Raw genomic sequence first — 17560 nt, forward strand, 5'->3', positions numbered from 1 at the left:
CTGCACACATCCCCCTGTATATTTTAAATCATCTAGAAAGCTTACAATACTGTACAATACAATGTCAGTACTGTGCAAAAGCTGTTAGGCTGCCGTGTTTCGAGAATAGTAACAAGTCTGTATGCATTCAGTACACACATAATTTTTTCTTCCAAATATTGTTGACCCACGGTTGGTCAACTCCATGGAGTCTGGACCCCGTGGATGGGGAGGGACAGCTGCGTTTCTACTCCTGTTATTGCTCCTACTTGGAATAGTGCCTCCATCAACCTGGAAAGCAGCATTTGTGTCCTGGGAGGAGGAGATTGGCAGGACTGCAGGGTCCCAGCGTGGAAAGACAAAACGGCAGGCTTTGGTAGGAGCCATTTTCCCCTGTGTTTTATGCTGTAAGACGCTGAAACAGCCTACCTTATTTCATGGAAGTTATTAAAACGATGTGACTGTTTCCACACTGATATCATAAATCATATTATTTATAAAACTTTCGAAGGAGAATGCTTTCTGCAGAAGCCTGGTCCATTATCGTAGGAGCTCTGATGCACTCCAAAATGGCTTTGAAAAGCTATGCCTACATATAAAACACCATGGACTCTTGAATCTCTCTGGCCTTGCATGTTTCATTTTTCCATGAAAAACACCATTACAGGTCTCAAAATAATACCGTCTCGAAGTAGTTATGAATTATGGACAACAGAAATGCAGTAGAAAAGGGAAGAACATATTTATGCTGAAAGATAAACTGGGGGCAGAGCTCTTATTTAAATATTTAACTGGAAAAGGCCCAAAGTTCCATAATGTACACTGTGTTTGTGTCTCTATGTGTTGGCTGGGAGAAAGCAATAGAAACTAAACCAGGTTTGTCAAATACAGAGAAAACATGCGAGTCCAGTACATGGTAGATGCTTGAGCCCCAGAGGAAAGCAGCTGTTCAGGGAAGGAGAAAATAGAGAAAAGGGGTCCATTAGTGACCATCGATCCAAAGCTAAAAATGTAGTCTTTAACAAAACCACGCTGAAAGCCAAAGAAGATCAGACAAAATCCCTGAGCAGGGATTAGAATTTAAGAGACCACTAGAAGCACCCAGAATGTAGAAGATGGCAAGAAGAGCCGCAACCTCACAACGCAAGATGTGACAAGTGAACAGACCATTGCTCTCTGGAACCTAAAGTTGCTTTGAAGTTAACTAAGTCATGCTAATTATGGTTGTGCACAAATGGTAGAATTACTTACATAATAAATCTCACTTGGTAAGGTGAATTATAGTGGATAGGTATGAAAAGAATATAATTAGTAAAAAAGTAAATTAGTAAAAATGAGAATGTTCTGGTGATCACTTCCATTGTTCCCTTGGGTGGTGTTTGAACAAGAAAATATCTCTGGATACCATGATAAAGACACCCACTCTCTGTTGAAAGTCAAGCAGGTTCATTTCATAATTTCTGAATGACATGAACAGTCAACAGCTGCACAATATTGAGCAGTCCTGGCAACTGTGCATTCAAGGTGAGTTTTACAATGGGCCTCTCTCGTTACATTTGTCATTTCCCAATCTGGTCCTGCTCTCAACAATCAGCCTCGTTGCCAGCCCCTGAATATCCTCTGGCACTTTCCATCTTATGCCTTCCAGATCAGTAAGTCTTTCTCCACTGCTTCTTCCAGCTTCTCATATTCCATGCACTTCACGCCAGCGTGGTCCAGTTCAGCTCCCTTCACCCAAACCAGTTACGATGGTGCGGACTGTGTCTCCTTTGGCACCATGAAGTCCATCAGCAGGGTTCTGCCGTCTGCCTTGCCCCTTCCCTATCTCCAATGCCCAGCACTACACTAGAACACGGCAGCCTCAGGAGAAGCATTTGCCAAATGAGTGATGACTGACTGCATGAGATTAAATTGTAACGACCAGTCACGTTTCTCACAATTCCAAAGTAACGTTCTGGCTCTGGATTGCTGAAGAGCTTCGGCACCATGAAGTCCCTCTGAGTCTCTGTGAACTGAGTTTCCAACAATGGCTCGGCCTGCTCTTGCACACGATGACAAAAATAGAGCAAGGACGCTCAGTGTATGGAGACAACTCAAATCGCCAGACCCCAGATCCAAGGCCACCGCACACATACATGTGGTTAAACAGTTCCTCTCCCCCACGACTCTGTGGTCTCCATAGGGAAATTTATTCTGGTAAGTCCTTGACAGTCAACGCGTCTGCATTTCTGCGCACCAGCCAGAGACCCATAGCTAAGGAATCGCATCTTCCCCTCTGTTTGAGTCTCAATTGATGCTGTAGCTTAGAAGGAAGCTAAGTGCTATCCAAATACCACATGTTCCATATGGTCGTGGTCTCACCGCTCTCATTACGGCTGCGCAAGGCCCTTTGTGGCTGCGCTCACGAGGTGCCGACTCTCCCTCGCCCGCGTTTGCCGATGCCCTCATGGTTCTCTCTGCCGCCATGAACTCACTCACGTTGTTGAAATAACTTACGGATGTGTACGAGTCTCAGTTTTGTTTTCCGATTCATCATCGCTTCAAGGAGAGTAAGTTATGAACTATTACACGAGGGATTCTCAAGCTAAACCGTCTTAATTAGAAATTCTGAAGTTCCTCGTTGACTGGAAAACACTGAGCTGTTCAAATGAGGCGGGAAATTAAGGCTAAAACCAAGGGTGTCTATAAACACTGGCTAGTTGCAGAGGAGCCAGTGACAAGCACTGGCTGAAGCCAGGCAAGGCGCCCTCTCTTTTGTCTCCTTAAAGCCAACTAATTCTTTCATCCCTTTTCCTGCCCCTTTCCAACTTAATAATGCAGCCAAAGGGTTGAGGGATTCGGAATTCATAGTTTTCCCTTAGATGGTTTTGTAGGATAAAGCACCCAGAATCGGCAAGCTTGGGCAGGCGAGATGTGTCTGTCTACCTTCTCTTTCATTTATTTAGTGAAATAAAACCTATTGAGAAATGAGGGAAAAGACAAGAGCCAAGTAGGGCAGCTCACATATGGTGCCAAGTGGTTGGGCCCCCACCCCCTCTCTCTGCATGGTTCAGAAGAGGTCTAGGAAGCTGGCCTGGCCTAACGCACTGGCTGTACACAGGAGCAAGGCAGCCCAGGTTGCAAATGATGCTTTTTGCTCTATCCAAGTGGCCAGGTGAAACAGAGTGTGATGACGTCACAGCCCTGTGGGACATGGGTCTCAGCTGTGAAGATGCCAATCAAGCAGTCCAAGCAGTCTCTTCAGGACTGGCATTATTCCATTAACTCAAATGAAAGTCATTCAGAAATACATGGAACACTACACACACACACACACACACACACACACACACACCCCAGGAAGGTCAAAAGAAACAAGAAGGGGAAGAAAGATATTACAAGACTTACAAGACTGGGATTATACTATGGTTGGTGTCACCCTTTATACTTGCTTACTTTATTGTGATCATTTTCTCATGTCCCATAAGTGTCCTTATAGCAGCACCCCGGGAGATGGTACTGTTATCTAAATTTTACAAATAGAGACATCGAGATGTAAATAACTTGTCCAAGGCCGCCCCTTGAGAAAGCAGCAGAGCTGGAATGAGGGCCCAGGCAGTCTGGAGCCTGCAGTTTCATCGGCTAGGATTTTCAGGCTCTGCATCATATGGCGCTCCCGTCATTATATTTAATCATGTTCTCAGTACCAGACATATATATACACATACACACACACACAGATATTTTTAAACTGAGAGTAGTATAACGTCAGATACATGTTTAAGGAAGGCTTTCTTATTAAATATCTTTTTTATTCTTTTTAGGAAATGAAAAGATACATTTTCCACTAAAACATTATTGCTATCCAGTGATTTCATAGTTGTCTAAAAATTCTTGGCCAAAAAGGAAGAACTTAAAATTCCCAAGGGCCTTTCCATTTCTTCTTGATCTAGCATTATTTCTCCACTGTCAAAGTCTGCTGAAGTTTCAAGGATGCTACTGCACAAGAGGAAGGCTCTTCAAAACAGTGCAGTCAATGAATAAAACCTCTCCCTTTAAAAACCAAGCCAAACCAAAATAAAACATGGAAATAACATTTCTCATAATCAACTGGCAAAGACTCTTTGTTTTCAAAATTTCTGGCACTGTTAAACTGTGTGGAAGTGGACACTCTGACACATTGCCTCTGAAAAATACAAAACTGGCATGACTTTATTGAAAAGTAGTTTGGCAACAAGTGTTAAAAATTTTAAAATTTGGGGACCGATGCTGTGGCGCAGCAGGTTAAAGCCTCGCCCTGCAGTGCTGGCATCCCAAATGGGTACCGGTTCAAGTCCTGGCTACTCTACTTCTGATCCAGCTCCCTGCTAATGGCCTGGGAAAGCTTTGGAAGACAGCCCAAGTCCTTGGGTCCCTGCAACCACTCAGGAGACCTGGTAGAAGCTCCTGGCTTAGATCAGCTAGGCTCTGGCCATTGTGGCCATCTGGGGAGTGAACCAGAGGATAGAAAATCTCTCTCTCTCTTTCTCTCTCTTCTCTCTCTCTGTAACTCTTTCAAATAAATAAAATATATCTTAATTTTTTTAAATTTAAACACTGTTAAATTCAGTAGTTGACTGTTAAGAAATTATCCCAATGAAGTCACTAATAATGAGAAATATAGAGCTATACGAATACTTACTGGAGCTCAAAGCAGAAAATTAGAAATGACCCATATCCAACTAGAGGGCATCAACTAAATGAATTCTAAGATCTCTGTTCCATGATATACTCTACAATCATTAAAAGCTAGGTATAGAAAAATATCCGTTACTATGAAATGACATTAACAGTTGCATTATTAAGAGGAACAAAAGGTTAGAGGATATGTTCCCATTCCCTACCAGCTCTCTCTCCAGCTGCACTTATGAATACCACAGAATTATCCTTCTCTTACCAATGCTTTGCATCTACTCTAATCATAATCTCAAAATAAGTACAAGTTATTTTCTTTCCCACAGAAAAAAAGGCAAGGGTTCCATTTTTATAAGAGACAGGAAGAATGAGCAGACAAATATGGAGACATGAAGCTATACATGTATGTTATGGCATGTGTATACACCCCTACCACTATCTTGAGGATTTGCCAACAAAGTGATAACTACTTCTGGTTCAAGACCTTGGAGATACTTACCAGTACCATGTGCTTTCATCACAATGGAGAACCGTGCACAGTCAGTCTCTTCTAAGCAGATGTGTTGCACGGAGATTTTGCTTGAGTACAAAGGATAGCAGAAGAGAGATTCAGTGTCGGATGCCTGGACCTGCAATCATAAAAAACAAAATACCACTGAGTTGGGCAGCTTCTGTGCCTCCATTCAAACTAGCTGAAGTCCCAGAACAGAGGAACATCGTATTGCATGATTGCATGATTTCTCTCGCTCGCTCCCACCCACCCACCCACACAAACACACACACGTGCACACACACACAGAGTTCTTAAATCAGAATGTCAAGCACTTAGCAAGCACAGACACAGCAGGTTCCCATACACACGATGAATGAGCTCTGCCCAAGGGGTTGCTTTGTGCCCTACCACCTGATCCTAAGACCACCACCATCAAAATTATCCTGGGGATGGGCATCTGGTCTAATGGTTAGGCCACCCCTTGGGACTCCCACAACCCATGTCAGAGTGTCTGGGTTCAAGTCTTGGCTCTGCTTCCAATTCCAGCTTCTTGCTAATGCAAAGCCTGGGAAGCAGGAAGGAGATCGAGGCTCAAGTAGTTGGCTTCCCGTTTTGGCCAAGCCCACCCCAGGCTGTTGCGGGCTTATGAGGAGTGAACCAGTATTTAAAAGCTCTGGGTCTGTCTTTGTCTCCTATTTCTCTGCCTCAAAAATAAATCAGTTTTCAAAAATCATCCCATTCTTCCCCCTCCTTCTCTATCTCATTACTCCATGATGTCTGAGAAATGAAATTTTGTCAATTCTTCCACTGCAGAACTTGAATCTCCCCCATTTTCTTTCCAGCCACAAAGCTATGCCCATTCAGCACATGTATTTACCATAACAGCCTGACTTCCACTTTTGCAACTGAACACACCTCAGCGTTGTTGACAGGTAAAGCGGGATATCAGAGCTATCCACGTTGATCACTAGCATTGATTCAACGTGGATCACAATCCTGGCATTATGCTAAGTGCTTCACACACATTACTCCACTCCACAACAACTTGGGAGAGAGCTAGTAGTCATTACTACCTCTGTATTATGGACAAGAAAAGTAATGGTAAACCAACAGTGCACACAGCTAGGAGAAGCTAAGACCAGTATGGAAGCAAGTATTGTCCAGACAGCCCAAGCTTCCAATTCCAGTACTATATCATCTCTCCACATTGATCTTGTTTTCAACACCTCTGCAGTCATTATTAAAAGGTTACATACCAAATCAAAAGCATCTCTTTCTTCCCCAGAGTTAACAGAGCACTTAAATCTTAACATCCTTCACTCTTTGGTTCTGTCCTTTAATTCCCAAGCTCAATTGATATCAAGATATAGATACTTGAATTAACAGTAAACTGGTGGTTATTCTAGTAAATTAAAAATGTGTGATAGGCGTGGTGTCTGGTCTAGCAGTAAGACTCTTCTTAAGATGCCACGTCCCACATCAGAGTGCCAGGGTTTGCTACCAAGTTTTGTTCCTGACTCCGGCTTGATGCTGATGCAGACCCTGGCAGGCAGCAGTGATGGCCTGAATGACTGGGTTGCTTCCACTATGTGGGAGAACTGGATTGAGTTCCTGGCTACTGGCTTTGGGGCCATTCTAAGCATTCATGGAGTGAACTGTCTCTTTGCCTTTCAAATTTTTTTAAATGCCTGGCAACCCCAAATCCAGATATCAAAACAGTAAGTGAAAATCTAAAATGCAAACCCCACCTCAATGGCTAAATTTCATTAGAAAGAAGGCAGGTAATAATATGAAAAACCATGTATGGATCTCCAAGTCGATATGGAAATAAAGAAAAAAAATTCTACCTATGAAACATAATTTTAAAAACTTAAACATGTTTACCTATTTACAAATTCTACAAACTATAGGTCTTAAAAAGTCACTGCAACACAAATTAGATATGACCATGTGAAGAAATCAACAAAATCGCAAGTCACATAATTCTCCTTCAGTATGTGTATGTACAAGAGTGCTTCAAAAACCCTGTGGTAAACGAGATTAAAAGATAATTCCTGGTGCAAAAAAAGTTTTGAAATCCATGCATAGATCTATCACAATACACATTTTACATGAACTTGTTGAAGATCCATTGTATGCATGAATTTCAAATTTTTTGGTACCAAAGTCAACTTCTCTACTATCTCTCCCCTAATGTCTTCTGGAACTCCTACTACATTTATGGCATCCCTCTCCCTTGTCATACTGGTCACCTTCGTAATATCACAGTTTCTGATTGCTCAGTTGATTAATGCTTGTTCCCCCTGCCCCCGAGGTAGAAAACTCCAGAAAGGCAGAAGCATGTATGCTCTCGTCCATCCCTTTATCTTGAGAACTGAACACCATGTGAAAGGCACTCAATAGAAAGTTGCTGAATGAATAAGTGATAAAGGAAGTTGGGGGGTGGGGGGTGGGGAGTGAGGAAGAAAGGAAAGACATCCCTTACTCATGACGATTTCATTACTGTTTATTGAATTAATTTGTGGGTAGTTTCTTTAATTCACATAGTCTAACACCTACAATTCCTTGAGTAGTCTGCAAGGCTCCCTGTGGTCTGACCCCATCAACTAGGGTTCTCCTTCAGCTGCGCTTGAACCCATGGAGCTCCCCAGCAGAGCCTCCCTATGCCCTTGGCTCTCCTGTCCCTCCCATGCCTCATCTTCTCCAGCTTGCTCATGTCTTACAGTCAGGGCTGCTTTTCTGTGAAGACATTCCTGATAGCATCCAGAAAGCTGAGTTCCTCTTCTCCCATTTTTCCCCACCTCCTTGTACCTGTCCCTATGAAAGCAATGAGCATGTTTTCTTGGGCTTGCTTCATAAGCAAATTCATCTCTGCCACTACATCCTAAGTCCTTTAAGGGCAAGGTGTCCCCTCATATCACAGTATCTTCAAAGCTCAGCACAGCAGCCTAATGCATAAATTATCAATCAATCAATATTTGTTGAATGAGCAAAATACACACACACACACACACACTTCAAGGAGTACATGGAAAAATGAATTAAGAGTAAGTTTATTTTGGTGCAAAGAATTTTGAAATCATGTATAATTTATTCATAAAAATTCATTTGTCATAAACCTTGGAAGATTCCTCATCTGCATGGATTCCAAAATCTTTTTGTACAAAATAAACATACCTTTTAAAAAACTGAATTTTCCATAAACTTTTTGAAGTACCCATACATTCACCACACATATGTACATAGTTCATTGTGTTCAAAGTTCCAAAATTGAGCATTAGAAATATTAAATGTGATAGGGTGCCAGCACTGTGGTACAGCAGGTTAAGCTGCCGTCTAGGGACAACAGCATCCCATATGAGTACCAATTCAAGTCCCGGCTGCTCTACTTCTGATCCAATTCCCTGCTACTGCAACGGGGACAGCAGCAGAAGATGGCCCAAATACTTGGGTCCCTGACACCCATGTGGGGACCTGGATGTAGTTCCAGGCTACTGGCTTTGGCCATTTGCAGCCATTTGGGGAGTGAACCAGGAGATGGAAGATCTCCATCTGTCTCTCTCTCTGTCTCTCCCTCTCCGTAACTCTGTTGTTCCAGTAAATAAAATAGATCTTTTAACAAAAAAAGTTATATGCCATAATGGTTATAAATCCATCTTAAAATGGATATAACACCTACCTCATAGGGTAACTATGAGACTTAAATAAGATCGGTAAGCAAAATATTCAGCTCAGAACTCAGTATATCAGAAACATTCTATAAACATTGTACAACCATTATCATTAGTGTTAGGGCAACGAAGTTGAATTTATAATTCATGCTTCAAATTTAACAGTTTTATTTGCCAACATTTGTATATTAAAACATGAATTAGCATCTGTTTCAAGGCCATGGGAATGGCAAGAAACATGCTCAGAAATCTAAGGATTAAAGGAGAATCTCACTCATCCCAGATGACGACCAGATGATGGTTTCAGTGATCCGCATTATATGTATGGAGGAACAAAAGCATCAACAAAAAGGGATTATTTCTGTACAAATTGCCTATAAAATCTATATGACAGAATAACAAACACTAGTAATAATTCATTCTACAGGGGCCGACACTATGGCCCAGTGGGTCCACTTCATATGGATGCCAGTTTTTCCTGGATGCTCCACTTCCAATCCAGCTACCTGCTAATATACCTGGGAAAGCAGTAGAAGATGGCCCAAGTTCTTGCGCCCCAGCACCCACATGGGAGACCCAGAAGAAGCTGCTGGCTCCTGACCTCAGATTGGCTCAGCTCCATGCATTGCAGCCATCTGGGGAGTGAACCAGCGGATGGAAGACCTCTCTCTCTCTACCTCTCTATATAACTGTCTTTCAAATAAATAAAAAAATAAATTTTTAAAAAACTTCTATTCTACAATGCAAGCTTATAGTTCTGTCCTATACTGCCTTTTCTCCTGCATATGGCCCAAAGTAAAACCATGTAAGGAGGGGCCGGCACTGTGGCATAGTGGGTAAAGCCACCGCCTGCAGTGCTGGCATCCCACATGGGCGCCAGTTCGAGTCCCGGCTGCTCCTCTTCCGATCCAACTCTCTGCTGTGGCCTGGGAAAGCAGTAGAAGATGGTCCAAGTCCTCAGCCCCTGCACCCACATGGGAGACCTGGAGGATGCTCCTGGCTTCAGATTGGCACAGCTCTGGCTGTTGCAGCCAACTGGGGAATGATCTAGCGGATGGAAGATCTCCCTCTCTCCTCTCTCCCCCTTTCTTCCCCTCTCTCTCTCCTGTGAAACTCTGACTTTCAAATAAATAATAAATAAATCTTTTTTTTAAAAAACCATGTAAGGTGTTTTAGAGCTTATGTGTTATGGAAAAATAAGGTACCATCATTATCATATTTGAGATTTCCATTCTCAACTGACCTTTATTGTGATGAATGACATTATGCAAAGCAAGTTAGAGTCCCAATTGGGATACAGCCTTATTCTCAGAGGTACTAGAGGTACAGGGGAAAATGTGATTAAGATATTAAATTTGTAACTTCTATTTGTTTTACCATGAGAATATTAAATGACTTAACTACTTTTAAATCGTTTACACTGCTCTTCACTGGCCACAACATAGGCCAGTTTAATACAGTGGACCACACTGTTCTCTAACATAATGATAAGACAGAAAGGTATCATAAGATAAAGTTATCCAAAAAGGTCTTAATGGGACAGTTATTTGGATTTAACAATTTCTTTATTATGATGGTTGTGTATGCGTCATATAACCTGGCGAAATCTTAACACAAGGTGAAATCCTTGACCCCTGAATAAGGATGCCCATCATGCTCACACTGGTGTCCCTCTTCCGTGAAGATTCAGTGTGGATGTCACTGCTTTTTGGGACATGCTCCCACATCTACTGAATTTTTCCTGCCGGCTAATGATCTGTCTCCCTGTCTACAATGTGAGCTCCTTAGAGGCCCCGATCAGGTCTCTGCATTTTTCATAACAACTCGCACAGCTCCTTGTGCACAGCACATCTCAGTAAATAATGGCTCAATGTGTCAGTGAACACACACACTTTGATAGTCTTAAGGCTCTGGCAAAAAGGCCTCTAAGTATGATTTAAAGTTAAGGCTTACAGTCAAAATTTCTTTTCCATTTTTTTAGCGAAACGTGTAGCATTTCCATTTCCAGATGCATCCACATTACATAAAAGATGTTGACAGTATTTTAGAATATAGACATGCTGCACATTTTCCCATCTGAATTCATCTGAAAATACTGAGTTACACAGCGGCTGCTTGGTGTTTGTTAGGTGTTCATGCCATACACGCCACGATTGTGAATCTCGAGGAAGACTCAGCCTCCACAACCCGGGCCCGTCACTGTGGATCCTGATCAGCCAGATAAGAGTAAGTGGATGGCGCCCTGGAGAGGTCGGCTCTGCTCCTATCCTGGGCAGCAAGTTAGTGACAAGGAAGCGCAGCAGCCAAGAACTCAGGACTTCTGGAAGCAGAACATCAGGTTGTGATTTTATTCCCAAATGGGCCAATTTCTCACATACTTTGACTCCTGGTTGTGGAGCGAATGACATCATCGCACACAACTCCTGCCTCTCCCTAGAGGCCACAGGACACTCAGGGAAGATCCATGGTAGCTGAAGAATGGTCCATATTCAGAATTATTAGTAACTCCTGGGACAACAGATACAGATTTTACAATATGTCACCCAAACTTATGGGATGGAATTGCATTCTTCCATGCTCCAAGATTTTCTAGGCTTTCTATGGGAAAGCTATCTAAACAGCTACCCTGATGATCTGACCACATTCAGCAATTATTATTAGCTTTCCCCTCTACCTTCTGCCACCAGATGACCTCAAGGATTTCATGATCAGAGCCACACCTTCCAACTACTCCTATGATCGCAAGCCTCTGGGGTCCAGGAAAAAAAGACAATGGGATGAAACAGACAGAGAATGGGAGTGCCAGCAAAATACCCAATGTATGCTATCATGTTAAAAACAAATATAAGTAAACATTTTAAATATGAAGTCTTCTATTACGATTTTTAAAGATTGATTTGAAAGGTAGACCATCAGCAAAAGAAGATAAAACAGACACAAAAAGAGAGATCCTCTATCCATTGGTTCACTCCCAAAATGGCCACAACAGCCAGGACTAGACCAGGCTGAAGCGAGGAGCCCAGAACTACACCCCGGTAGCAAGGGCCCAAGCACCTAGGCCATCCTCCACTGCTTCTCAGGCACATTGGCAGGGAGCAGGATGGGAAACAGGGCAACCAGGTTTCAAATCCGTGCTCCGACATCGTCTCCTTCCCCCCTAACATGTGGGGAGCAGCTGAGCGGTGGGCAGTGAGGACAGCAGGGAGTACAGGGGCCTTCGCCTGCACAATGGCTACTCTGGAAAACTGAGCATTTTTTTAAAGATTTATTTAGTTTTTGACAGGCAGAGGGGACAGGGCAGAGAACCATCTGCTGGTTCACTCCCCAAATGGCTACCAAGGGGCCGGAGTGAGTCCGGATGGAAACCAGGATCCCAGAACTCTATCCAGGTCTTCCACGTGGGTGGCAGAGGACCAAGCATTGGGGCCATTTTCCATTGATTTCTCAGGTGCATTAGCTGGGAGCCAGATCAGAAGCAGAGCAGCCAGGACTTGAACCGTGATCTGACATAGGATGCAAGCAGTTTGCAAGCAGCTGCTTAACCCGCTGAGTACAACCTGGCTCCCCGGAAAATTGAACATTGATAGAAAGTAAAAGAAGCAAATCTACAAGTATGAGTGCCTGATAAGGCTCCACTTGAGGTTTGTGGGGGACTGTGAGTAAAGTCTCATGCCTCTTCCTGCATCCTCACGCTGTTTTAATTAAGCAGGGCCTGTTTAATCACATGGGCGGTACCTTCTCTGTTTCAGGCAGGTCACCTGCAGCTTTGCCCAGCACGGCGGGAGTGGGGAGGCGGGGGTCTTCCTGCTCTGAGCACTGTAACTGTGCAACTGTCCTCTCATCAGTAATATCTGGTGCTGGACACCCACAAACCCCGGGGAGGACACGTCTCTGACTTCAGGGGAAATGCCAGATTATGCAAGAGCTGCAGAAGGGCCAAAATATAAAAATCATCGCATTTTGAAGGAGCCCTTGGTAATGCTGATATGTAAAGATCCTATTAAAACAGTGGATGTCCACAACTGCAAAGTTCTTATTTTAAAAATTATTTGTCTTCTGATGCTAAGTTTAAAAAGTGCGCCCCAGCGCTTTTTTTTTTTTTTTTTTTAAATCTTTGCAGGAGAACTATCAGGGCTCTATTGTTCAGTGCCTAAGGAGGGACAAATTAGTCCCCCTGTCCCCCTTGCATTCCTATGGGGAATGAGGTCAGAACAGGCTTCCTGTGCAAAGCACCTCGGGGTAGAGGGTGCATCAAATACCACAGCAGCCTTTGTCAAAGGTGTGGGTGCCAGGGCAAGACAGGTAGAACAAGCCTTCATCAAGGGCAGGCTCAGAGCATGAGAAGGCCAAACATTGATTAAAAAGATTTTGCAAAGGAGCTGTTCCAACAAGCTGGACCACCCACCACACCTTCATCTCAGCACCTCCCTTCCCTCCCCCTGGCACCAGCACAGCCCCCTGCTCCCTGATTGGCCACAGCACTCACCTGCAGGATGCTAGGTCAAAGGAGGGAGTTAGGCTGGCTGCTCCCACAGGCACCCCACCTGCTGTATCCCTATCAGGAGCACTGGAGGAGCACCAGCCTCCCGACAGGAGCCCACAGTCTCTGGGTGCCTGCCGGTGGCTGCAGCTCCTTCTCCTTACTACTAGAAACTGAGTGAGCAAATTAGAGGTTATAAACACCTCTGGTACAAGGAAGAAAATTCCTTTGGGCTTTGTAAGGGAACTACATCAGCAGAGCGTAGTCTCCAAGGTAGAAGATGCTCCTACATGTTCCTTAGCCCTGCTGGGCCTTGGGCAGGGCACAGCTAGCTTTTTTTCTGGTCACAATTATGGCAGCAATGCCCACCCAGGAAATGTTGCCTCATTAATTTCAAGAATGATGGAGAAGACGGCAGGTGTCTGACAAGCAGCATAAAGCTACCTGCGAAGCAAGGCGAAGCATAATTCCCAATGTGATGCTGCCAAATGCACATGGAGGAAGAAGGCTGGGAGGAAAAGAGCTGAGTGGCCAGCACGGGTTCAAGCTCTAAAGCTACTGATAGGAGGCCAGGAGACACACATCTCAGCAGTTGATCTCTCACTGTGCTGCAAACAGAAGTCAGCTTCTAGGATCAAACGAAAGAAGCTGAGTTTACCACTAAGATGGTGCTTTAACGCATGCTACAGAGCCTGTCACACCTTAAAGGCACCGGCTGCTATTGTGGCATAGTTTTAAGATCCTAACCCTTGCAGAACTCACTGGTACCTGAAACTCCATAATTAATGGCTTCCCTCAGAGAGGGGTGGGGTGGGGGGAGAGTAGAGGAAGGGGAGGGGGCGGGGAGGGGAGGGAATTTCAGAATAATATGCCACCTCGGAAGTAGGATATCCAGATAATGATCATCTATCCATCTTTTTATGCTTTAATGAAAGCTGGGTATTAGAGTGGACATTGCACCTGGTAGCTAAAGTGCCCACACTCTACACTGGAGTGGCTAGGAGCGACTCCTTGCCCTGGCTCCAGATTCCACCTTCCTGTCAATGCAGACACTGGAAGGCAGCAGTGATGGCTCAAGTCACTGGTTCCTCCACTCACATGGGAGGCCTGAATTGAGCCCCCAGCTCCTGGATCTTTTCCCAGCCCCTTTTTGCCTTTGGGCATTTGCAGTGTGAACCAGCAAATGGGAGCTTTTCTCTCTGCCTCTCAAAATAAAATAAAATACAAGCTGAGTATTAATCTGATCTTTACCACCTTCCAGTTCAAACTCGGGGGAAATTATTTACTGGTGCGACTGACCCTTGAGTTCAAGAGCTGTAAAAATGAGTCACTGACACGTGCCTTGGAAGGCTGCTGCAAGGCTTGGGGTTCAGTCGGGTACAGAACAGCCTGGTGGCCCAGGCCACACCCACGCAGTCACTCAGACACCAGGTTTCCTCTCCTTTTCTACAGAGTAGGTCCTAACAGGGGAACAAGTAAGGACAGCATGGGGCCGCTGGCTTCCTGGTGTGCAGATAATGAGAAGGCCAGCTAGGTGGGAAACAGGGCAGTGGGAGACAGGGCCCCTGGCCCCAGGGTGGGCTCTGCTCCTCAAGAGCAGTGGGGTCAGCCCTGCTTCTGAGCACAGGGTGGCTGCTGAGTGACACTTATTTGTAGTGTAGTAGGGCCAGCCAGGCTGCAACCCAGAAACTGGCCAACCAAAGGCCATGCCTCCCTCCTCCCAAGGCTCTCCCTTGCTTGGTGTCCAGTTGGAGGTGGGGTGGGAGGGTCAAGGGCTCCAGGTACCTCAGCCTCAGGGGCACCTGCAAGGGAGTGGGAGGAGACAAAGCCATGGTAGGGTTACAAGTGCGCGAGTCAGCAGAAGACAATATTGCAGCTTCCAACTTGCAGGTGCACAACCAGACCCCCTGATGTGCAGACCCTCCTTTGGGCTCACCAAGGATGAGCCCCACACCCAATGGTGTAGCCAAAGATGTGTTTTCTTGTTCTACCCTGCACACTAAATGTCCATCCTCTACCTCGGCCTGAGGAGCCAGCCGTCATTACCTCCCAAGGCATGAAGCAAGCAGTCCATTAGCTGGTCCACCCAATGGGCCACCAAGCAGGCAGATGCAGACCAGGTTTTCATTTTACACTGAAAAGACTTTTGAAACTGGAAAGGCCCTCCCCAGAAGAGAAGCCCTGCAACAATTTTCCTTCTATCACTGCTGTCCGTTCAAAAGAAGCTTCACCTGCATGAACAAGGAAGGTGACGGCTAAGTTTATTCATGAACAGCCACAGCTGTTACTACTGATGGCACCGTCATTTAGAAACCTCAGTGTGTCAGCACATCGGCCCTCTGGTCCCCCAAAAAGCACCCCCGGGGAGCCCTGGGAATGGGCAGAGCGCATTCTGGGGCTCATGAACCCAACGGTCTTCACTGCCACCATGCTACTGCTACTCCGGGAAATTTCAAGGTGCAAACTGGGACATGATACAGGTTCAACATGGGAAACCTGCTATGTGGTTTATTGTGTTCTTTTTCTATGGCTGCTGCAGTGAATGGGCGGTCATCGTTTTCTATTTAGTACCTGAGATGAATAACCTTGGGGTGAGGCGTCTCGTACATTATCTGTCACACGCTGTGAGATCCTAGCTGACCTTTCCGCAGTCCCTGACACACTTTGGCCCGTTCTCTCCTTCCTACCCACGGTGAGCCGAGAGCAGGAAGAACGTAATGCAATTTTAATATTCTCGAAGAATATAAAAACCACAGATACATAAAAGCCTCGTACAATGCTTCCCAAAGCCAAAGGAAACATCACTGATTACATCCCATTAATAGAGAGAATTAAAAGTTGAGTGTGTAATACAATTAAACAGCAGGCCCAACTTTTTTTTTTTTTGAAAATTTCTCCCTGATATTAGCTATGCAAACACACTGACTGACTGTTCAAAGCTAATCAAATTCATCTCTTCTTAAGAGCAGTGTATAATAAATGGGTAGCCTAAAAGGAATGCTTTGAACAAAATGCTTCACTATTGTCGGATAATTCTAAATTTAAAACTGCAACAAAGGAAAGGATTATTCTTCTTGAGGTTCAAGATTCATGAGGATTTGGTAATGAGATTCCTTTAGGAGAGCAAATAAAAAAATTGCTATCTACAAGCTGCCAGTATTTTATGTCTGTAGAGTGTTTTTAAATCAAAGTCACCATTCATTCAACAACAAATGTTTGTTTGGAATAAATGAATGAAAGAAAAATGCCTCAAAACACTTTACAAGTTTAATCACCGATAAGTTATGAATCAGACAGCGACTTCACTCATCCCCAGCCACACAGGCTGAGGTGAGCTCAGCGTCAGCTCCCACCACACGGGCCGCAGCCAGACCTGGGTTCGCAAGTCGTGTCCTCCGGTTCTCAGAGCCTGCACACCTGCTGCGCTGGCCTCACTGCCTATTCCCAACCCAATATGGAATGCGCGTTATCCAGGCCAGGTGAGGTAAGACTAAGGAAGCAAAACAAAGCCAGGCCTGTTCCTGAAATGACACAGGCAGTTCACGAAGAAAGAAAAAGCCCCCATCAACACGCAAAAAAATGGAAAGCAAAATTCTTGATATTTAACTATGCTGACATCTTCACGCTAATGGGGCACAAGGAGCAAAGGGCTCTGGAGAGCACTGATCTTACTCTCGTAGTAAGAAAAAGCTGAGTTGGCACTGGGCAAGAGTGGGGTGCAGGATTCCCTGGGACATTGAGTTTGTCCTTCCAACAACACTGTTAAGCACCTCTCTTTTTCCACTCCCACCTTCCAACGGGGTACAATACGAGCGCCAGACACTCAAAGTCTATCGGTTTCAGTAACTCAGAGGAGAGATACCAGTGGGTTTTTCTGCAAGTGCAAACTATTTTGCAAGTAGAAGCATCTCATGTGTTTCCAGGTGAGGGTTCTCAAATCATGACTCTTAACATTTTCAACATCCATGCTAAGGGACTTAAGGCAACTAATACTGTCCCCATGCTGTTTCCTTTCACACTCAGCATAAGCAAAGCCAGATGCCCCCAGCATGTATATTTCTGGTTTAGAGCAAGGTGAAGCAGACTTGCTTGTGGCAAACTCATAAAGCCCGTGGAGTTTACCCAGTAGTATCTTTCCCTTTTTGTCCCCAAAGGTGCTCCCCCCACTAGGCCCCAGGGGTTTTGCCCTGTAATTCTCTCTCACCTCCAACTTGCCAAAGTTAACACCAGAGAAATATCACTTTGTTTCAATCTGAATAGGCTTCATTCACTGTTTTGCCCCCA

General features: G+C 44.6%; 1 protein-coding gene across 3 annotated transcripts in view; it reads right to left on the reverse strand.

The window, feature by feature from the left end:
• Positions 1-17560, reverse strand: part of ATXN1 (ataxin 1) — a 451390-nt gene that overhangs the window by 272691 nt on the left and 161139 nt on the right. For all 3 annotated transcript variants that reach the window (XM_051832601.2, XM_070074300.1, XM_070074301.1), the window contains exon 3: positions 5132-5261. The gene's annotated coding sequence lies outside the window, so the exon portion shown is untranslated. The remainder of the gene's footprint in view (positions 1-5131; positions 5262-17560) is intronic.

This window comes from Oryctolagus cuniculus, chromosome 5 (genome assembly GCF_964237555.1).
Source record: "Oryctolagus cuniculus chromosome 5, mOryCun1.1, whole genome shotgun sequence".
NCBI classification, from domain to species: domain Eukaryota; kingdom Metazoa; phylum Chordata; class Mammalia; order Lagomorpha; family Leporidae; genus Oryctolagus; species Oryctolagus cuniculus.